This window comes from Amblyomma americanum, chromosome 8 (genome assembly GCF_052857255.1).
Source record: "Amblyomma americanum isolate KBUSLIRL-KWMA chromosome 8, ASM5285725v1, whole genome shotgun sequence".
Classification (NCBI taxonomy): Eukaryota; Metazoa; Arthropoda; class Arachnida; order Ixodida; family Ixodidae; genus Amblyomma; species Amblyomma americanum.
The window spans coordinates 32,250,023-32,268,259 of NC_135504.1; the positions used below are offsets into that span (position 1 = coordinate 32,250,023).

General features: G+C 47.6%; 1 pseudogene across 1 annotated transcript in view; it reads right to left on the reverse strand.

Moving 5' to 3' along the window:
* LOC144102283 (fatty acid synthase-like) overlaps positions 1-18,237 on the reverse strand; it is a 53,574-nt pseudogene that overhangs the window by 31,272 nt on the left and 4,065 nt on the right. Inside the window, exons 2-7 of the transcript XR_013308193.1 lie at positions 10,025-10,163; positions 6,773-7,099; positions 5,383-5,583; positions 3,682-3,804; positions 2,425-2,658; positions 395-696 (exon numbers count right to left, since the gene is read on the reverse strand). The product of XR_013308193.1 is annotated as a fatty acid synthase-like (transcript). The remainder of the gene's footprint in view (positions 1-394; positions 697-2,424; positions 2,659-3,681; positions 3,805-5,382; positions 5,584-6,772; positions 7,100-10,024; positions 10,164-18,237) is intronic.

Genomic DNA, 18,237 nt, shown 5'->3' on the forward strand with positions numbered 1-18,237 from the left:
CGATAAAAAAAAGCCCTCGCACGCAAACCGCAACACCCGTTATTTTGTAATGCGGATGGCCACGCAGGACTTGAAGCGTTACGATCACAATCACATTACTGTACTTACGACTCGAGGTTGCTACGAGTTTCTGTTTACGTCTACAGTATTAATACGGCCCCAATGCTTTTGCTCCAGCTAAACCAGAACTGTCTAATGACATCTTCACTCCTGTATTATGTGACTATGTTCTTGACATTAGGCATGGAACGTTGTTTTGTCCGCGAGCTGCCCAATGTGATTGTATGATTGTGGTCAGCTGGCATGGGCATGGATTCTGCTGCAAAGCTATCGTTCAGCCATCTCAGCAGCCCCTCATATTCCCTTTTCCATGCATCTGAATGAGCCCACTCACCGTCAGTGAGTCCTTCGTCCTTCCGGCCATAAGGACAAGCCTCGGCAGTTCAGGCTTCTCGAGCGGCAGGCTGTCAACACTGGGGCCAGGATTGGCCTCGAGAATGGCGTGAACGTTGGCACCGCCGAAGCCAAACGAGTTTATGCCTATCAGTCCTCCGGCGAAGGGTGTCACCTTGGTCACGATTTCCAAGCTGCCGTCATGCAGTGATGGTATGTTCGGGTTGAGTTCATTCAGGTGCAAGTTCGGCGCGATTCTTCCAGTCTCCATGGCCAGGATCACTTTTGCCACGGCGGCTATGCCTGTCATGGAATGACAGGGAGAGCAGCTGAGTCCCCGTTAGATCACTGTGGTTCAACCACTGAGATTCGATAGCGCTGACGGGATCATGGTAGGGGAAGCGGAGGGCTTATAGAAATTGACCATTGGCGCTTCACCAACCGCAGTCCCTTTATGCAGTACAAGCCTCCCCCCCCCCCCCCAATGTTTGACACGGTAATGCATTCGTTACACTACCTTCAAACGACAGCGTGCATTGTTGTTGACGACAGCCAATTCTATACAAATATACTCCTAAACCTAAACCGCGGTAAGTTTTCGACGGCTGTAGATAGGAATCAGACCCACCCGTACGTAAGGTGAAGCCACAACCACCTTTCGCGCATGCACATGTTCATAAACCCTTGTTTTATATATTGATGATTTTACACTGATATTTATTTTTTTTTTTCGTTTTATTGCATTCTTACGTTCTGTGGAAACCTCTGGGTGGGAGAGTGCATCGAATCGAGCTGTTATAAAATGATCAAGAATAAAATTACGGCGAGTATTATAAGTTTTTCCTTCCCGGCTGTAAACTTCAATTTTGTAGGCAGAATTAAAATATATTATTTTCAAATAAAAGTCTGGAATACCTTGTTTTCCTGCAGCCCACCACTATTGTATATAGTTTCCAACAGCGGCAATGCACGACCCGCCACAGCTGCATTGGTCCCTTCATGTGTCTGAAGAATGAGATCGGACGTTTTACCTTATCTACGTGGATGATTTAGGACACTTCATTGATATCAACGTGAGATGCCTTTCAGTCGCCTAGGATCTGAGGCATCCTACCTTCCTGGGATACCTGAAGGTATCGACGTAGAATACCTCTACCTATTTTACCTCACAAACCACTTTCCTCACCTATCTCACCATCTTTACAGAGCGCATCTTTCGCCAACGGATCCCTGCATGTTTCTCAAAATGCAGCACCTTATTCGTAATCGTCTTGCACCCGCCGAAGAAATCGCCACTGTTATGCGCCAGTCAAGTCGTCAACAGATGCATTCATTATTCTACGAGAGCAGGCCGTGAACTGGCGGCGACAGTGCATTCGCTCCTGGTGGGAACTATCTCGAAAACAGATGCGTCTTCAGAAAAGAGGATGCCGCAGGCTTTCATATGAACGCAGCATCTTCCTTCGTACTGCCCGTCATGTAACAGCGCCCAACCCACTCTACATCCCGCCACATATAAAAGCTCGACAACCCGCTCTCCTCCCCCTCTTTCCCTTCCTTTCTTCCTTCCTTCCTTCCTTCCTTCCTTCCTTCCTTCCTTCCTTCCTTCCTTCCTTCCTCCCTTCCTTCCTTCCTTCCTCCCTCCCTCCCTCCCTCCCTCCCTCCCTCCCTCCCGGAAACTGCCTTTTTGTTCCATTGCACTACTTCCTCATGCGAAGCTGTTCTGTCCGGCTCTAGCCAGCTGAGCGATCAGCAACGTATGATCACGTGGGCCAGCAGGATAGTAGAAGTTATCGGAGTCTTGGATTAAGGGGACCTCCCAATAGGACCGGTCCCATAGTCACCCTTCGTAAAAATAAATGTTTTTCATCATATCCACCACCCCACCCTTCCATTCTACCCTTTTATATAAAATTTTCGGTATAGGAAAAAAACTTAAGCACCGCTTCCTCGAAGTAAACCTATAGCGCGTTTCAAGTGGCAATGGCTACACGAATGTTCGGTACTTTTGCCAACAGAGTATCGACTAACCGGATGCGGCCTCCGCATGTCCAACATTGGTCTTGACGGATCCAATCTTGAGCGGCTCCTTGCGCCCGGGCCCACAGAAGACGCTGTTGATGGCTCCCAGCTCCTGGGGGTCGCCCGCCTTGGTCCCGGTGCCGTGGGCCTCGACGTAGGATACTTTTGTGGGATCCAAGTTGGCCTCGGCGTAGACTTCGCGCAGCAGCTGTGCCTGCAGCCTGCCCGAAGGGAAGGTGATCCCTGCGAGTTGTTGGGGGAGGAAGTGTCCAGGACAGACTCAGTGGTCCTACAGGACGCCCTTCATGTCACTACGTTATGAAGATGCGGCGGTGATGACGTCGATGACGGGTCTGCCTCCATGCTACAAAGAGCATACCGGCTAGTAGAAACACTGCACTAGTCTTGTTCCCTCCCTATGTTCCTGTCTAATTTCGTAATGCTTCTGTTAGGAAAAGGCTTAACCAAATAGCGCATTGTCATCATACTCAGCAATTTTGGACAAAAGCATTTTTAAACGAGAAAAATTTTGTGAACACAATTTTTTCAGGCATTCTAAGATTTCACTAGAACAACTTATATATCCGCGGATGTCCCCTCGGCAGGCTTGCATTTTTTTTGCTATTCACATTTTTGCTATCTACAAAAACGTTCCTCACTGGCTTTCTACAAGTTTTAACTGCTCAATGTGATTGATTGAAACACTTTAAAGGGAAGATTTTGCTACACATCAAAAGAATGGACCGTTGCCTTCAATATTTCTATAACAGTACGTTACAATATTCCAATATTCAAAATTTTTGTCCAGGAATGTTGGACATGAACAAAAAAATTATAATGGACTCGTTATATAGATACATAAAAAGCCTATAGGAACTGGCTCTAAGGAAGGCATAAAGGAATGTTTCGAAGCCGCCTTTATGGCACTTTTTTCCTAGGTCACAGGATATTCAATCTGACAGTTGTGTAACTCCCCGTGGACACATATGTTAGCCGACCACCGCGCCCCTTGTGGCAATCAAGCGAACTCTTTAGCGCTGCAATGACCATGGAAATGGATCCCGATAACTGATTTCCTGCTTCATAAGTGGCGCCTCCAGAAACTGGCCACGCGCTATCCCCGAATATCAGTTCAAAGTTTCGTAATTGGTTAGATTGAAGAACTCTTCCACGGTGTGCGCCGAGAGGACGACTAAAGGCTTCGTGTAGAACGCTCCTCGAAGTGTAACTGCAAGTGCCACGGTGTTAGGGCAAAGGTGTCTGTACCTTCGACCTTGAATCCATCCGCGTTGACCTTGACGTTAACCACCTTGGCGTAGACACGTCGTGCCTCGGATGCCCGCTGAAGAAAGAAGGCGCCCACTGTTTCGCTTCGAACGTAGCCCTTGCCTGCGTGCGGAAAGAAAGCAAAAACTAAAGTTGTTTATCTTGTTTTCCTTTTTTGCACTTTCTGCCAAATCACTAGGTTCTTGCTTATAAACTGACTCACATCTACAAAGATTGCACTTCTTTTTTTTCAGTGACTGCTCGGGCAAATAGGTGAAAGCAATATAGACGTCTAATTTTTTGATGCGCGCTTTCTTCTGTTTAATCAGGTGTAAGACAACTGTGTACTGATTACCACGTGGTATTTGCAGACGACCGCTAAATAATTGAATTCAATTTCTCTCTAGTACTATTTCAGTTTCAACAGCCGAACGATGGTTGTTACTGGCACAATACAGCTAAAACAAAAATTGTTATGTAGCGATAGCTACATTACGGTAGCATTCCGAGCCTTCGGCGTGGCGGCGCCGTGGCGGTGGCGGCGCCACAAGTAACGGTTCAAAGTAACGGGAGCCTTTTCAATATACTCAGCGGGAACGGGACCAGAGCGTCAGTTTGAATAAACCGGCAGTTCTAATTAAGCGAGTTCGAACTAACGAATGTTCGTTATACCTGTAAACAGAAACTATAAGTTGTATGCCTACGCAGACTTTTGAAGCGCTAAGATTCCAACCAGTTAGTGAGGCAGTTGTAAAAAAAGCCTTAGGGTTATGCCTACCATGCCTCCTACGAGCGGGCATGGTAGGCACGTAGCACGTCTACGGCGGCGCTCCCACAGTTGGGTCTATACAGTATTGTGCGCTTTTATCGTGAAGACTTTCAAAAGCTTCCCCGCCTCAACCGCTGGCTCATTAGCAATGAAACTGCACACAGAAATTGCGTATTATGGTAACTTTTGTATCGTAGCAAGTTTGACAACGGTACTTACTGAGCTTAGCCGTGCATGATGCGAAAACGTAATCGTGTACGTAGAGATCGGCGAACCAAAACCCGCAGACGACGTTTTTTCGCTGAATGTCGGCAGTGGCGACATCTGTTTTCGGCAGTGGAAAGTGTCGCGACAAGACCGCCGAGGCGAGCGTTGCAAGAAGCGCGGGCCCTTTGATTATGCCGTTCCGGCCGTTTTGTCTGTTTCAACTGAAGCGCTTACAACATTTTCGACTAACTGAGCGGGAAAAAATATTAGAACAACTGATTTAACGAGGCTTTACAGTTCAGAGAATATTGTTTGCAACGCTCACCTCGGCGGCCTTGTCGTACGCTTTCCACTACCGAAAAGAGATGGCGCTACTGCAGCCCTTCAGCGAAAAACCGTCGTTTGCGGGTTTTGGTTCGCTGATCTCTACGTAAACGATTACGTTATCGCATCATGCACGGCTCAACTCAGTAAGTACCATTGTGAAACTTGCTACGATACAAAAGTTACCATAATACGCAAGCTCTGTGTGCAGTTTCACCGCAAATTAGCCAGCTGTTGAGGCAGGAAAATTTTTGAAAGTCTTCACGATAAAAACGCACAATACTGTATTTGGGTAAATCGAGAGAAGGAAGGCGTGGCGCTGCTGAACGAAACGTGTAGTTTCGAACGGTCGTGACACTTTGCCAACCATTTTAGGCTTAGAAACACAAGTACGTGCTCACCGTCAATGTCGAAAGCGGCACACTTTCCATCTGGCGACAACAATCCCAGCCGGTCGAACTTAATGAACGCCACGGGGTCCAGGGTGACGTTGCTGCCACCCACGATGGCTGCCTCGCAGTGCCCCGAGCGAAGCGCCATCAGGGCTTCGTTGAAGGCTGTCATTGATGAAGAGCAGGCCGTGTCGACCGTAACACTCGGGCCTGCGCCAGGGACGAAGGGACCGAGCGGTGAAATGCGACTGTGTGATGCGCGTGGTAGGGACAATCTGTAGACTCCGACAAAACTCAAGAATGCAGAGGAAAACACACTCTGTACCGACCGGATTTTGCAAACAAGCCTCTATACTACGTGGCAACAGCTCGCCCTGTGGCGGCGGGCCGGCAAGCTTAATGCAGCGTGCATAACAGTGATCGCGCTCTCGATTGAATATCTTTAATGCACCAGCCTACCGGGACTCCTCAGCAAATTAGTATAAACCGTTAAAATACGGCAGCTCATCATATATGGCAGAGAGTTAGGGTTAACCGGTTGCTTGGAGCAAGATTCTCGACAGCGACTACCAGCGCTACAAGAACGGAAGGTGGCTGGACACTAGCAACTAGCCAAGAGGCACTCTGCGCAGAGGCAGAAGGCATTTAGCACTGCAACTCAGGGTTGCTCGCCGAGGAGGAATCTGGGCTTGTTCCACTAGGCCCAGTTCGTCATTCAATTGGTCAGAAGTCGGCAAAGCACTGCACGAGCCTATCCGTCTGGTCTAAGCGACCGTGCAGTGTGCCTAGATTTGCGCGTACGCTTTTCTTGCGCCACTCGCGTGTTAATTGGCTAAACGCGATCACATGGTTGGAAAGCATCCATGCATTGCGCAGAAACCAACGCCTTTGCATCGTTTAGCACTACACCGCTGCTCACAGATCTATTCGTGCACCTACTTTTCTCGTGCTTTGACGAGTTTTATTTTGTCCGAGTGCACATGTTCACTGAAAACGATGTTTTCTTATCAGTAACACGCAATTTTATGACAAGTGTTCGCTGATTCTTGAAAAGAAGACCTTTTGTGATTAATGTCGTTTACAAAAGATGGTGCCACCCATCCACCTCATGGCGAGTATTTTTTTCGTAACTCATTGAGACCGTCCTTGGCGCAGCCGACGTATTACCAGCAAGCTGTGTCATCCAATTGCAACAGTATTCTGCCTAGAATAAAGTAAGTTCGGCAGCCAGAGTCAAGCGGATTGAACCTCCACTCGCTCTAACCACTGCACCAAGTCCGCAATACCTGCGGCTTTCCCTCATAACTTGGATGCTTGGGTGAGGAATATGGCGGACCTATGAGCAACTCTGGGTGCTATACACTAACTCCAAGTGTGCCCTAATCGCGGCGCCACCTACCGTGGAAGTCGAACGAGTACGAGATGCGATTGGGAAAAAGGGCCCGAGAGGCTCCGAGCAAGATGTGTCCGTTCGCCCTCGTGGGGTCCATTCTGTGCGAGTTTGCTGTGTCGGAGAAGGAGGCGCCCACGAAGACACCCACTCTGCGGCCTCGCAGCGTCGCCGGGTCGTAGCCTGCGTCCACAATGGCCTCGTAAGTGGTCTCCAGGAGCATCCGCATCTGGGGATCTGCAGAGTGCGCTGCCTTCGGATGCACGCTGAAGAACTCCGCGTCGAAGCGGGACAGGTCGCGGATTTTGCCGTGGCGTTTGGGCACACCCAGATGTCCTGCGATTGGGAGGACATCGTGACACGTGTACCAGCGTTGCATGCTTTTCATCATTTCCATCTTTCAATACTGCATCGGAGAGAGAATCAAAAGGGTACCGCAGCCCAAAGACATAGAGCCTTTCGCCACAAATATACAGCCTGCCGTATACTTCCATCTGAACCATGCCGTGTGGCTCGTACCCCAGTACACAACAGAAAAGTTTCTGTCGTCACAACAGATTTTCTGTAACGTTTTTAACCGAAAACACGTAGTAACAAAAAGAATGTTTCGTTATAACAACAAAATTTCGTGTAGTTGCTACAGAAAAGTACTACAGAACTACAGACTACAGAAATGTAGTGCAGAAAAAACTACTGCACTACAAAAAAAACATCAGAAAACAACAGCAAATCTGTCTTTACAACAGAACTACAAAACATTTTGTATTTTTTTAACACAGTTATTTCGTTTTTTTATCAGGCTGGGGTTTTGTATCGCCAGCGCCCAGAATAAAGTCGAGCCCATTTTTAACGAACATGAAAGTCATGGGGATGGCGTTCGTTGTGTGCGATGTTCGCAGTAAGAGGACTTCTCGTACCACGTCCAACAATACGAAGTCCGATGAGATCGGTGCTTATATTTCAAAAGTGCGTTTACCCAAAGCGGTGGCTCAGTGGCTTTGGCGTTCGGCTGCTGAACCCAAAGTCACGGGTTCGATCCCGGCCGCGGCAGCCGTGCTTCGATGGTGCGAAACACAAAGCCACCCGTGTATTGTGCGATGCGAGCGCGCGTTAAAGAACTACAAGTGGTCTAAATCTGGAGCCCTTCACTGTGGCATCTCTTAAAAGCCAGTGTGTCTGTTCGGCATGTTTAACCCAACAATTTTGCCACCACGTTGGCTCAGTGGTTATGGCGCTTGGCTGCTGACTCGAAAGACGCGGGTTCGATCCCGGCCGCAGCGGTTGAGTTTCGATGGAGGCGAAATTCTAGAGGCCAGTGCTCTGTGCGATGTCAGTGCACGTTAAAGAACCCCAGGTGGTCGAAATTTCCGGGGCCCTTCACTACGGCGTCCTTCATAGCCTGAATCGCTTTGGGACGTTAAGCCCCCTTAAAAAAAACCATCAACTTAAAATTTTACTCAGTGCCTTGTGTGCGTCTACTTCTTCAAACCAGATCACATTGCGACGCTTTTCAAGCTCTCCAGCGTAGTGATGTCCTCGCCGAGACCCTTGCTGTAGACAGTTTGGTTTAGGAACGCGGTGTAATAATCGTTGTTGAAGCGTTTTCGACAGCTATAGTGGCAGGTAGACTTCCTCGAACACATTTTGGAGGCTGGGGAGGTCTCGTACTGCGCGTACAACGGCTTCGTCAGAGCACGGCTCTGAGATGTTGGTGTCCACACGAACGAAGTCATGCCAGGCGCCATCCGTCCAGCTACGCATCAACAACGCGCTGGCACCAATCCGCATGCGTCTATTAGAATGGGTTTTCGACAGCGCCATAAATGGCTCCTGGGCCCATGCTGTGATGAAAGGAGCGCCGCGCACGTGCACACGGAATGAATCAGCTGCACTGTCAGCAATCTCCGCGGTGCCTGCAAGTTTTTGCAGCAGAAAAGCGGAGGGCCTAAAGGGCAGGCGACTGATACCACGTGACCACCGGGGCCAGCAAGGCCTTCAATCATCTTAACACGTCCAACATTCTTGGGCAAAAATTTGGAATATTGAGAAATTGTAATGTACTGTTACTGAAACATTGAAGGTAATGATCCATTCTTCCGGTTTGCAAAAAAATTCTTCTCTTAGAGTGTTTCGATCTCTCGCATGGAGCAGTTAAGACTACCATAGAAAAGCAGCGGGGATTGCTTTTGACTATAGCAAAACCGTTAATCGAAAAAAAAATGCAATCCTGCCGACGGAAGATCTGCGGATAGATCGATTGTTATAGTTAAATATTACAATATATAAGAGAACTGCGTTTATGAACTCTTTCCCGTTCAAAAATGCTTTTGTCTAGAATGGCTACGTATGGCCCCTAGCTGCCATTGGTTGATCCACTACCGTGTGTAGTATAGTTTCGCTTTCGACTCTGTCCCTGTCTCGCACCCACAGCGCTCATCTTCTTCCACTTGAGATAATTTGCCCAGCCGGCACACACGCAAGCAATGAATGACCTTGTAGGTCATCGCCACGTGCTTGGTCGGCGGTTATCTGCAGTTCCTATGCTCACTTCTATCGCCTTTTTTTTGGGTCTCTAATTTCTGGGGCGATGTCTCGGGAGCTGAGAAGCGCTTTTTGGTACCCGCGTTGGTTGGAAACGCGTGTTTTTTTTTTCGATTTCGGGCACTAATCTACGGTGCCTCCACGTTCGCTATAGTGGAGTGGTGCGGCTGCAGTTGTTCGCTGTATCCGGAACGAATTGTCAGTGCCGCAACGCATATTTTTACGGCTGTATATACCGTCCTCGTTCGTAATAAACAAGCGTTCGTTATATCTGCGGCCATTATTAGTGGTTAGTTTAAAAGGTAGCACTCCGCGAATAAGACAAGGAAAGGAGACATAGGAACGGAAACGACACCACGGACGCCAGTCTCCTGTCTTTTCTATTATTCGCGCAGTCCTACCTTTTAATGAAATGAACCAACTAGCCCTCAAGAACGTTCTACTACATTTTTAGTGGGCTAGACTGTATTTCTGAGGTGAGAGGAACTGCTGTCAACACACCTCCGGAGCTTAGGTATTCCACGAGTGCCGCAAGATTCACACTACACGGCTTAGACTCAAACCCCCTGAGTATGCTATACCTTGAGAAACGCGTATACTTCCTTTGTCGAACATAGATTCAGTTTCACGGCTCTAATCGTTCTCTTCAAGTCGTCTTCTCAGTGACTGCAAAACTTAATTCAACTGAGCCCATTTTAAATCATATGCAGGCAGACACACCTGGAGGCCAGCGTAGGTAATCCATTGTGACCATGTCGACGCCTGCGTAAAGCCTCTTCTTGAACTCAACGAGATGGTCCGCTTGCGGGAAGTAGGCCGAGAAGCCCGTTATCACAATGTCTTCCTCTTGCATGGCTTTCTGTAAATAAGAAGAAAAAGCGCACATTACCAGTAATTTTGGTCACGGAATGTGTTTTGCGCCTGGTTCCCCACGGTCCATCTGGACACCACGAAAACCCTGGCCACGTGCAACGGCTAGAAGACAGAAAAACAAACGCTCTCCGAAGTCGGTGTACAGAGCTGAACGCATTCCTGTGGCCTCCTCCCAGTGCACATCAGGGGCGCGGTAATTATTAAGTTACGTGGAGTTTCTTTTTTGTTAATGCGACACTTGTGCTCACACGTAACAAGTAAAACAGCAAGATTAACCTGTATGCTTCTGGAGTGATGCACGGTGTGCTAGCCGATCAAATAGCGAATGAAAAATGGGCTGATTGCTCGCTTTCAGTGTGCTACAAGAAGATGAACGTGCTGTCTTCCTGTCATCCAGCCACGGAGAAAAGAAGGCAGGATGATGGGATACTTGGCAACTCAAAGCACAACGAAATGAACAAATTTCTGATAAAATGAACACGGGTCGCTGGCCAACGTTTCGGCGAGAGGACTTCGTCCCACACGAAGACAAGTCCTCTCGCCGAAACGTTGGCTAACTGACTTAGGCGCCCTTCTTCTCCCTTGTTCATTTTGCCAAAACTAATTTGCCCGTGCAATCTCTGCGCGTGCCCTACAGGCAGGACCCCAACACGGTTTGTCGGACCGGGAAGTTCAGTTGCGCTTTCTTCCGCCGCTGTTTCTCAGCATTGTGTTGTTATGTGGTGTATACATACGCATGGGATCAGATTACTGCATATTGAACGGTGTCCCGCGTATGTGAGTGCACACACGCCTATGGGGGACACAGTGGTTATAGTCGAATGCAGCTCAAGAATGAAGTGGCTTTTTGCCGTCAAAGGGCCCCCTTCCAGCCAATGGCGTCGGCACATTCTCATGACCCTGCTAGCGCGATAATGCAGGGAGCGGAACGAAAATACAGGAAGGGGACTATCCCCCCCCCCCCCCCCCCCCACAGAGTGAGGGGGGCTATCCCCTTTCATCTGACACTCCCTGCATTGTCAGGCTAGCATGGTCATGAGAATCACGAGAAGGGTCATGAAAGCCGCTTCGTTCTTGACTTGTATCCGACTATGGTGCCTCTTATTGGGAGCAGTTGTAGAACCATCTTAGACCTGCAATAAAAACAAAGTGACGTTAACTCTAGTCTACGTGTGCCATTTTGCAGAATCACGATGCTCGGCGTCATACTGGAAGGAAGGAAGGAAGGAAGGAAGGAAGGAAGGAAGGAAGGAAGGAAGGAAGGAAGGAAGGAAGGAAGGAAGGAAGGAAGGAAGGAAGGAAGGAAGGAAGGAAGGAAGGAAGGAAGGAAGGCCTCAGACGTTGCTGGCACATACCCACTACGGGGGAGTGGCCAAGACACAGGCGGTTAATTACTGGATACAGGAAAGTTTTGACGGGAAAAGCAGTGGCAATAGTATGTAGTCTGACAGATTGGAAGAGGGAAGGAAAGGGGTCCAGTTAACTTGGAGATCGAAGGCGGGACAATTGCTTAATGTGCATAATTGTACACAATGCCTGTAATGTTGCAATGTCGTACTGACTGAGAGCGGGAAAAAGAAATTAGAATGGGAGTCGCTGCGTTTCTTGAAGAAAATTTTGCACAGCAGAGCGCACACTCCTGTCGCTTCGTCCAAGCAAAGAAGCGCCAATGGAAAGAACAACCGCGGAACACAGGCAAGCCCAGTTGATGTCATACTGCCTGTGCAATAGCTGCGGCCATTAATGACCGGCGTACTGAGTTGCTGCCACATCCTCCCTGCTCATCATATCTCGCCCCCAGCGACTAACACACGTTTGGACCTCTGAACAAGGCACTGGGGGGAACACTTTCCAATCGGATTAAAAGGTACACGCACATGACTATAGTAGCGCAGTTAACCAAAGTATTTTTTTTTTCAGAAAAATTCAGGAACATTGTAAGCGTTGAAAAACTTGCATTTGCTATGCAGGTAATTGTAATGAATGTTGCAGTTGCGTTTGTTGTCCGCTCAATAAATCTCATTTATTTATTTATTATTTGACTGACCCTCGTATAAGTGGAAACAGTTGAACTCTCCTCAAGCTCCGTCTGTACGTCGGATTAACGCAGCATTCAACTCCGCGAGCAATTTGCACGGATTAAACAGCTACTGGATAGAGCGCAGCAGCCGGTTTAATACATCCATGCCCCTTGCAGTTTTCAGAGCGCATGCAAGGCTCAGTTGTCGGACGAGGCACTGTACCCTTGGGCAGGAATGCACCAAAAGGTTGTCATTAATATCAAGCCTACTCTATCCTTCTTGGATAGCAGGGCGGACAGCACACTACATTTTGGCATGCAATTGTCTGTGCACATTGAGAGGGAAGTAGACTCGAGTTCCGAGTAGACTCGATGCCAATGGTGCAGGCTGTAAGCAAATTAGGGTTTAGAACGTGATGCTCAGCCAACGTGACATCCTCGGTTGACAAAACGGAAGCAACTATTGAATAGACATCCGCACATCGCCCGTTGCAAGTCTCGGCCATTGATTTAACGCCCTCCAGAGCATCCAGAAAACTGTGTTGCGGAATGTTGCCACAAGCCTCCGTACATTGTGGGGTTACTAAGCGTGCGTCTGGCCTGGAAGGCGATCTTCCGTGTCAACCACAAACCGTACGCGAGCAGGTTACACTGATGCAAGAAGTCCCAGTCGTGGCGTGTTCGAGAGATTAGGCAAATATACGGTACGTCAGAAGGGTTATTTTTCTTCCAACATGCAAGGAAGAGGCCCTGCGAGCGAAGAAACATTCACTCCGTGGATAGGATCGGGACGTATACAGGCTTACCGTGTCTCATCGGTTGTCCTAAGATCACGAACACAGGGCTGCCGAAAGACGGGTAATCGAAGTGTCTCACGTGGTAGAGACCATCTCCTCGCGTACGTGGGCCTTATAGTCTGTCGCCGGATTTAGCTTCGTCTACGAGAGGACGCGATTTCACCCTCCTTTCCCCACACGTGAGCAGCCAATGCGCTTCCGCGTTGTAGCGGTAGCATCGTGAAACGAGTGGAGAGGAGGTATCCACCCTCCCTGCACATTAGTTATTCGTCTGATAAGTTCCCTTTCGCACTATGGAAGCTAGAGACCTCCTCAGCCAATCAGAAGAGCGCGTTAAACGTGTTCCTCCGCGCTTCTCCGCCTGCTTGTGATCTGCTCGCGGCGTGTGCAGATATGGTCGCGAATAACAATAAATAAACGTTGTCTAAGCACCGAACACTGAAGGAACATTAGGCCGGTTTAAAATAGCGTATGCATCTTACGTACGCTGAACGCAAGCATTTTGCAGGGCGTTACGCTGTTTTCCTTCTATTCAAACGAGGACGCAATGATAGCTTCAGGCTAGTGGTACTATCGGGTTTTTAAGGCGAAAGCCTTTCTTGGCTCATGAGCGTCATGAGACATGGCTCATGAGGAAATTAAAAAAAAATGAAAGAAGGAGGGAGAAAGAGAGGGTAGGGAAAGGCTTTCGCATTCCCGCTCATAAGCCGACTTAAGTGCAAATGAATTTATTAGAACGATAATCATTTTTGTCAACAAGCCAACAAACCGACATTCTTATTTAGTTTGAAATTTGTGTTTGAGCTACTTGGTTCATACTTGAATCATATTTACGGCTAAGATTAAGCGGGAAACTCGCCTCTGGAAATAAAAATAAATCAGATTTATCACTCATATATTTTGCTATGAGACGAGACAAAACGAAAGAGTGGTGCCCCATTTATGACCAGCTCAACGCATGGAAAGACCGATGAAAACTACGAATTCACTCCCAAGCAAGGAATCCTGCTTCGAAGCGGGCCGCCTTGTTGGAAACACAAATTTAGCCGGCTTCAGGAGGCTATGCGTACTCAAGCGTACTCAAAAGTCACGCCCGCTAAACTCCGGATATAGCGTACGTAACGCGAGCGTACGTTAAATGGCACCTGAAGAGGTTGTAGAATTTGATGAGTTTAAAAGGGCTGATTATGTGAAACATTCAGTTAAGGCCTGCGAAATCGCTTTGGCCTATAGCATTTGAAATGGCGGCTTAATTGTCGAATAAAGCGGCGTCGGCACTGAGGCTTCTCTGCAATGCACAGCGACGGGTAGAGGCTTTGATAATGACGTCACGTACGACGGCGCCACATTTCCAGCGAAGAAACAGTTGTTTCAAGGAAGAAAACAAAAAGCTATGGAAAGTGAAGCTGACGAAGCATTGTTTGGCGGCATCGGACGACGCACAGCAGCATGCTGGCGAAGGCAGTGGACACCTGAAGTTTCGGCGATGATGACGTCACTACAAATTTCCCCGCACTTCCCGGACGCAGTGAGGAGAAGCCTGAGCATCGTCGCGGTTTTAATCGATGATGACGTCACCATTTTAAATGCTAGTGCGAAAATACTTTGCATGCTTTCCCTAGGAGCTCCGTAGGTTCGAATTCTTGAATACCTCGAATTCTCAGAAAGCCATTTCAGCTTCCCTTTAAGGTTCGATTTGAAATAACGCTTCGCTCATGGGCAGTCTAAAGCACGCTATCCCAGATGCCCATTTTTTACTTGTACACATTCCGCAGCGTCCGATCGTCGCCTCTGCACTCGTCGCACTTTTGGTAGTACTGCAAGGAACTACAGAGATGCAGTTTTTTTCACGGGGTACCACAATGCGAGCGCCGTACCTCATACGAAACCCGAGTTAAACCCGTGTGACTACTGCGCGCCCCCTGATGACGATTGCGCTCACGCCGCTGGCTTATTGAGGATTCGCTGTACGTGTGCGCCCCAAAGCATCAAAAAACAGTGCCACTGAAATTCGCTTCAGACGCTTATGTGTCTGCGCGGATACAGTGACGTCAATCACAGATGAGCACCGGTTTCGTAGGGCCCTCTGGAGAAGGTGTAACGCTACAACACTCCAGATACCGTTTCGAACACTCAAAGATCATTCTTTCCTTAAGCTTCCCAAAATGACAGGTCAGACTGGTCAGCCTGTAGACTACGCCAGTTTAGCTTTTCCGAAGTTTCGGAACCAGGATCAGCATACTGGGATTCCATCGCCTGAAGTACAACTCCATCATCCCCCAACTGATATCAGAGGCTCAATCCAGGAGGGATGTGGCAAATGGAAAATTTTGAAAAATTTTTCATTTCTCTATTTTTTTGTAGCCCTCGGGTCACCATCTGTCTCGTGACGAAGAATTAGCGCGAAATATGCAGCAAAATTTCGGAAAATGATGTTTTCGTAATGTGTGTACGTCGCAAATTCGGAGCGAATCGCGCTTCTGACGCGCGCGGCGGATCGCGGATTCCACGGCTTTCTGACGACGAAACACCGCCGTACCTTAGTATCACTGTACATCACCTTGAAGAGAAGAGAGCTTCCGCTGGTTGCAGTGTAGCATTTATCTGACCAAAAGCAACAGCATGCAGGGCGCTAAACGATCAAACGAGGAAATGAAGGTTAATTTTCTCAGTTTTGACCTTTCTTTGGAGCGAAAAGCTTCACTAACAAACGTCGTCGCGTAGGCCGAAGGATGACCTTGAACGACCTTCAGCCCAATCACATTATCCGTGTATGACCATATGTGCTACAGTTATGGTGTGGAACCCTTGACCCCTGACCTTGACCCATGACCTTTTGTTGACCGTTGACATTGGGTGACCTTTGGGTTGACCTTTGACCTTAAGAACATCCGATGGGGTGATGTGAAGACATGTGATGACATCCGATTGGGGTTTGGTAAGACCATGCGATACCACGTCACAGTCCATGTGGTCGTGTGGGTATATATAGAACGGCTGTTTGCGAGCGTGTAGCGGAGCTGCCATGGACGACCTTCCTTATTAGACGCTTAGCAAGCGTCCTTGCTTTTCGCTGAATTCCAGGGTCATCCAAGTTAAGCCACTGCCATTTTTTGCAATTGCTATCACTCATTCCTTCGGCATTTCGTAACGAGTTACAGTAGAGAATGATTCTGTTTTTTTTATGCAATAACTATGAGACGTTCCGAAGTGAAATAAAACTCGATATTTCTATGAACATGTCGAATAGTTCGTGTAAGCTGTTTTCCCAAGAAACGTTTGCATGTAAATATGAATGCATTAGTGTTCAGCTTTTAATTTTATGAGTATTGGGATTCTAGAAGAAAAGAACTAACAGTTTTAATGAACAGTTCAGGGCTTTGTGAACATGCTGACATAAAAAAATTGTGAACTTTCTTTTTAATTATTTAACATCATGCGGATGAATTTACGATGGTTTTAATTGCATATATTTTACTGGATAACCGCACAAACTAGCTTAAAATAAAGCGCAGTTCTGATATCAGCATAAGAGGTTAGTTATATGTGCCAAATTTGGCTGCAGTTTATGCATAAATAACGAAAACAGCTTTAATTGCCACTAAACCGTCAGACCCCTTGAACAATGTGCGCTATAGTGCTTTGCTATAGGGCAGCCTCAAGTTTATCCATACAAAACGTAGGGCAAGGACAAATTTGGAGGGAGGATCACGGGACAGTTTTGAAGCCTCGCGATAGGAATACATAAAAGGGAGGGAGTCGGCCAGCGGCGCGTTTCATTGGCCAGTGTCAGGTCTCAGCCTCAGCCTCAGTCTGCCTCAGTCTGTGTCCTTGTGTTTTTGCGCTTTTACGTTCAGAATGGAAAACCTCACTCGGGGCCGACTTATTTGGCGTGCTACAAGAGAGGACGAGGGAAGGAAACGGCTTCAAAAGAGCGTGGCTTACGGAGGCTGGCCGCATGAGGCAATGCTCTCTTTGCTCGTACTTTTTTTTTTGCTTCGTGACGCACAAGAAAACATCTATTTCTGACACTCCAGTTAGTGGAACTGCATAGTTGACGGTGACAGTATAACCGACGTGCAGAAACCTTCCGCAGCATCAAGCTGTTTACGGCCTTGTTAAAACAACGAAGTAGCGACAAGTGTTGCTATTGTGGCCGGATCATAGCGAATGTAGAAGAGAGTTTTCGCTATCAATCCTGAAAAGTCCGATGGGTTTCCGAAGCCTCGACCTTTGACCCTTGACCTTTGAGATGAAATGACTTGGATACGGTGTGCCTAGGGGAAGGTCGCCTGGTACGAAAGTTTAAAAGAAATTGTCAAGTGGAGGACAATGCAAGGCAATGTCTAGCAAGAGTAACGTGAACTCGAAGGCCAAGTTAAGGCAATATTTACGCAAGGAGCGTGATTAAAAAAGAAAGTTTACACAGTTGGTGCTTTTGATTTAAGTAGCTGAAACGTGGTAATTAGCGCTAAAAAACACAAGATACAACAAAAAAGATGCCCTTCGTTTTAGAAGAAAAGGTATCTTCATTGTCCCTCGTGTTTTTTTTTTTCAGCGCTTGTTACCATGTTTTAACCTTTTTACTCAATTAATAGTCAAACTAATTCAAAACAAAGGGCTTTAACACGCCATACTCGGTTTAACTGCGTTAAAACTTTTTTTTTTTTTTGCGCAAGCCAATGGTAGAGTCTGGTTCTACTAAAACAGAGAACATATTTATACTGGGAAAATGCGGAGAAGTCGGCTTGAAGAATACGCCTCATGCCTGCTGTTACACAGAGTGAGGAAAACGGACGCAGAGAGAGGGAGGTCATCGGGCACGACACAACAGCACAATGGGCCGACGCGGTGGCACAGTGGTTACAGCGCTCGGCTGCTGGCCCGAAAGACGCGGGTTCGATCCCGGCCGCAGCGGTCGAATTACTATGGAGGCGAAATTCTAGAGGCCCGTGTGCTGTGCGATGTCAGTGCACGTTAAAGAACCCCAGGTGGTCGAAATTTCCGGACCCCTTCACTACGGCGTCTCTCATAGCCTGAGTCGCTTTGGGACGTCATACCCCCTCAAACCATAAACCATAAACAACAGCACAATGACGTGCATACATACACGGCGTGCGAGGTGTAAAAATGAACTCACCCGATCGTGATAAACAACGGATGAATAATAATAATAATAATAATAATAATAATAATAATAATAATAATAATAATAATAATAATAATAATAATAATAATAATAA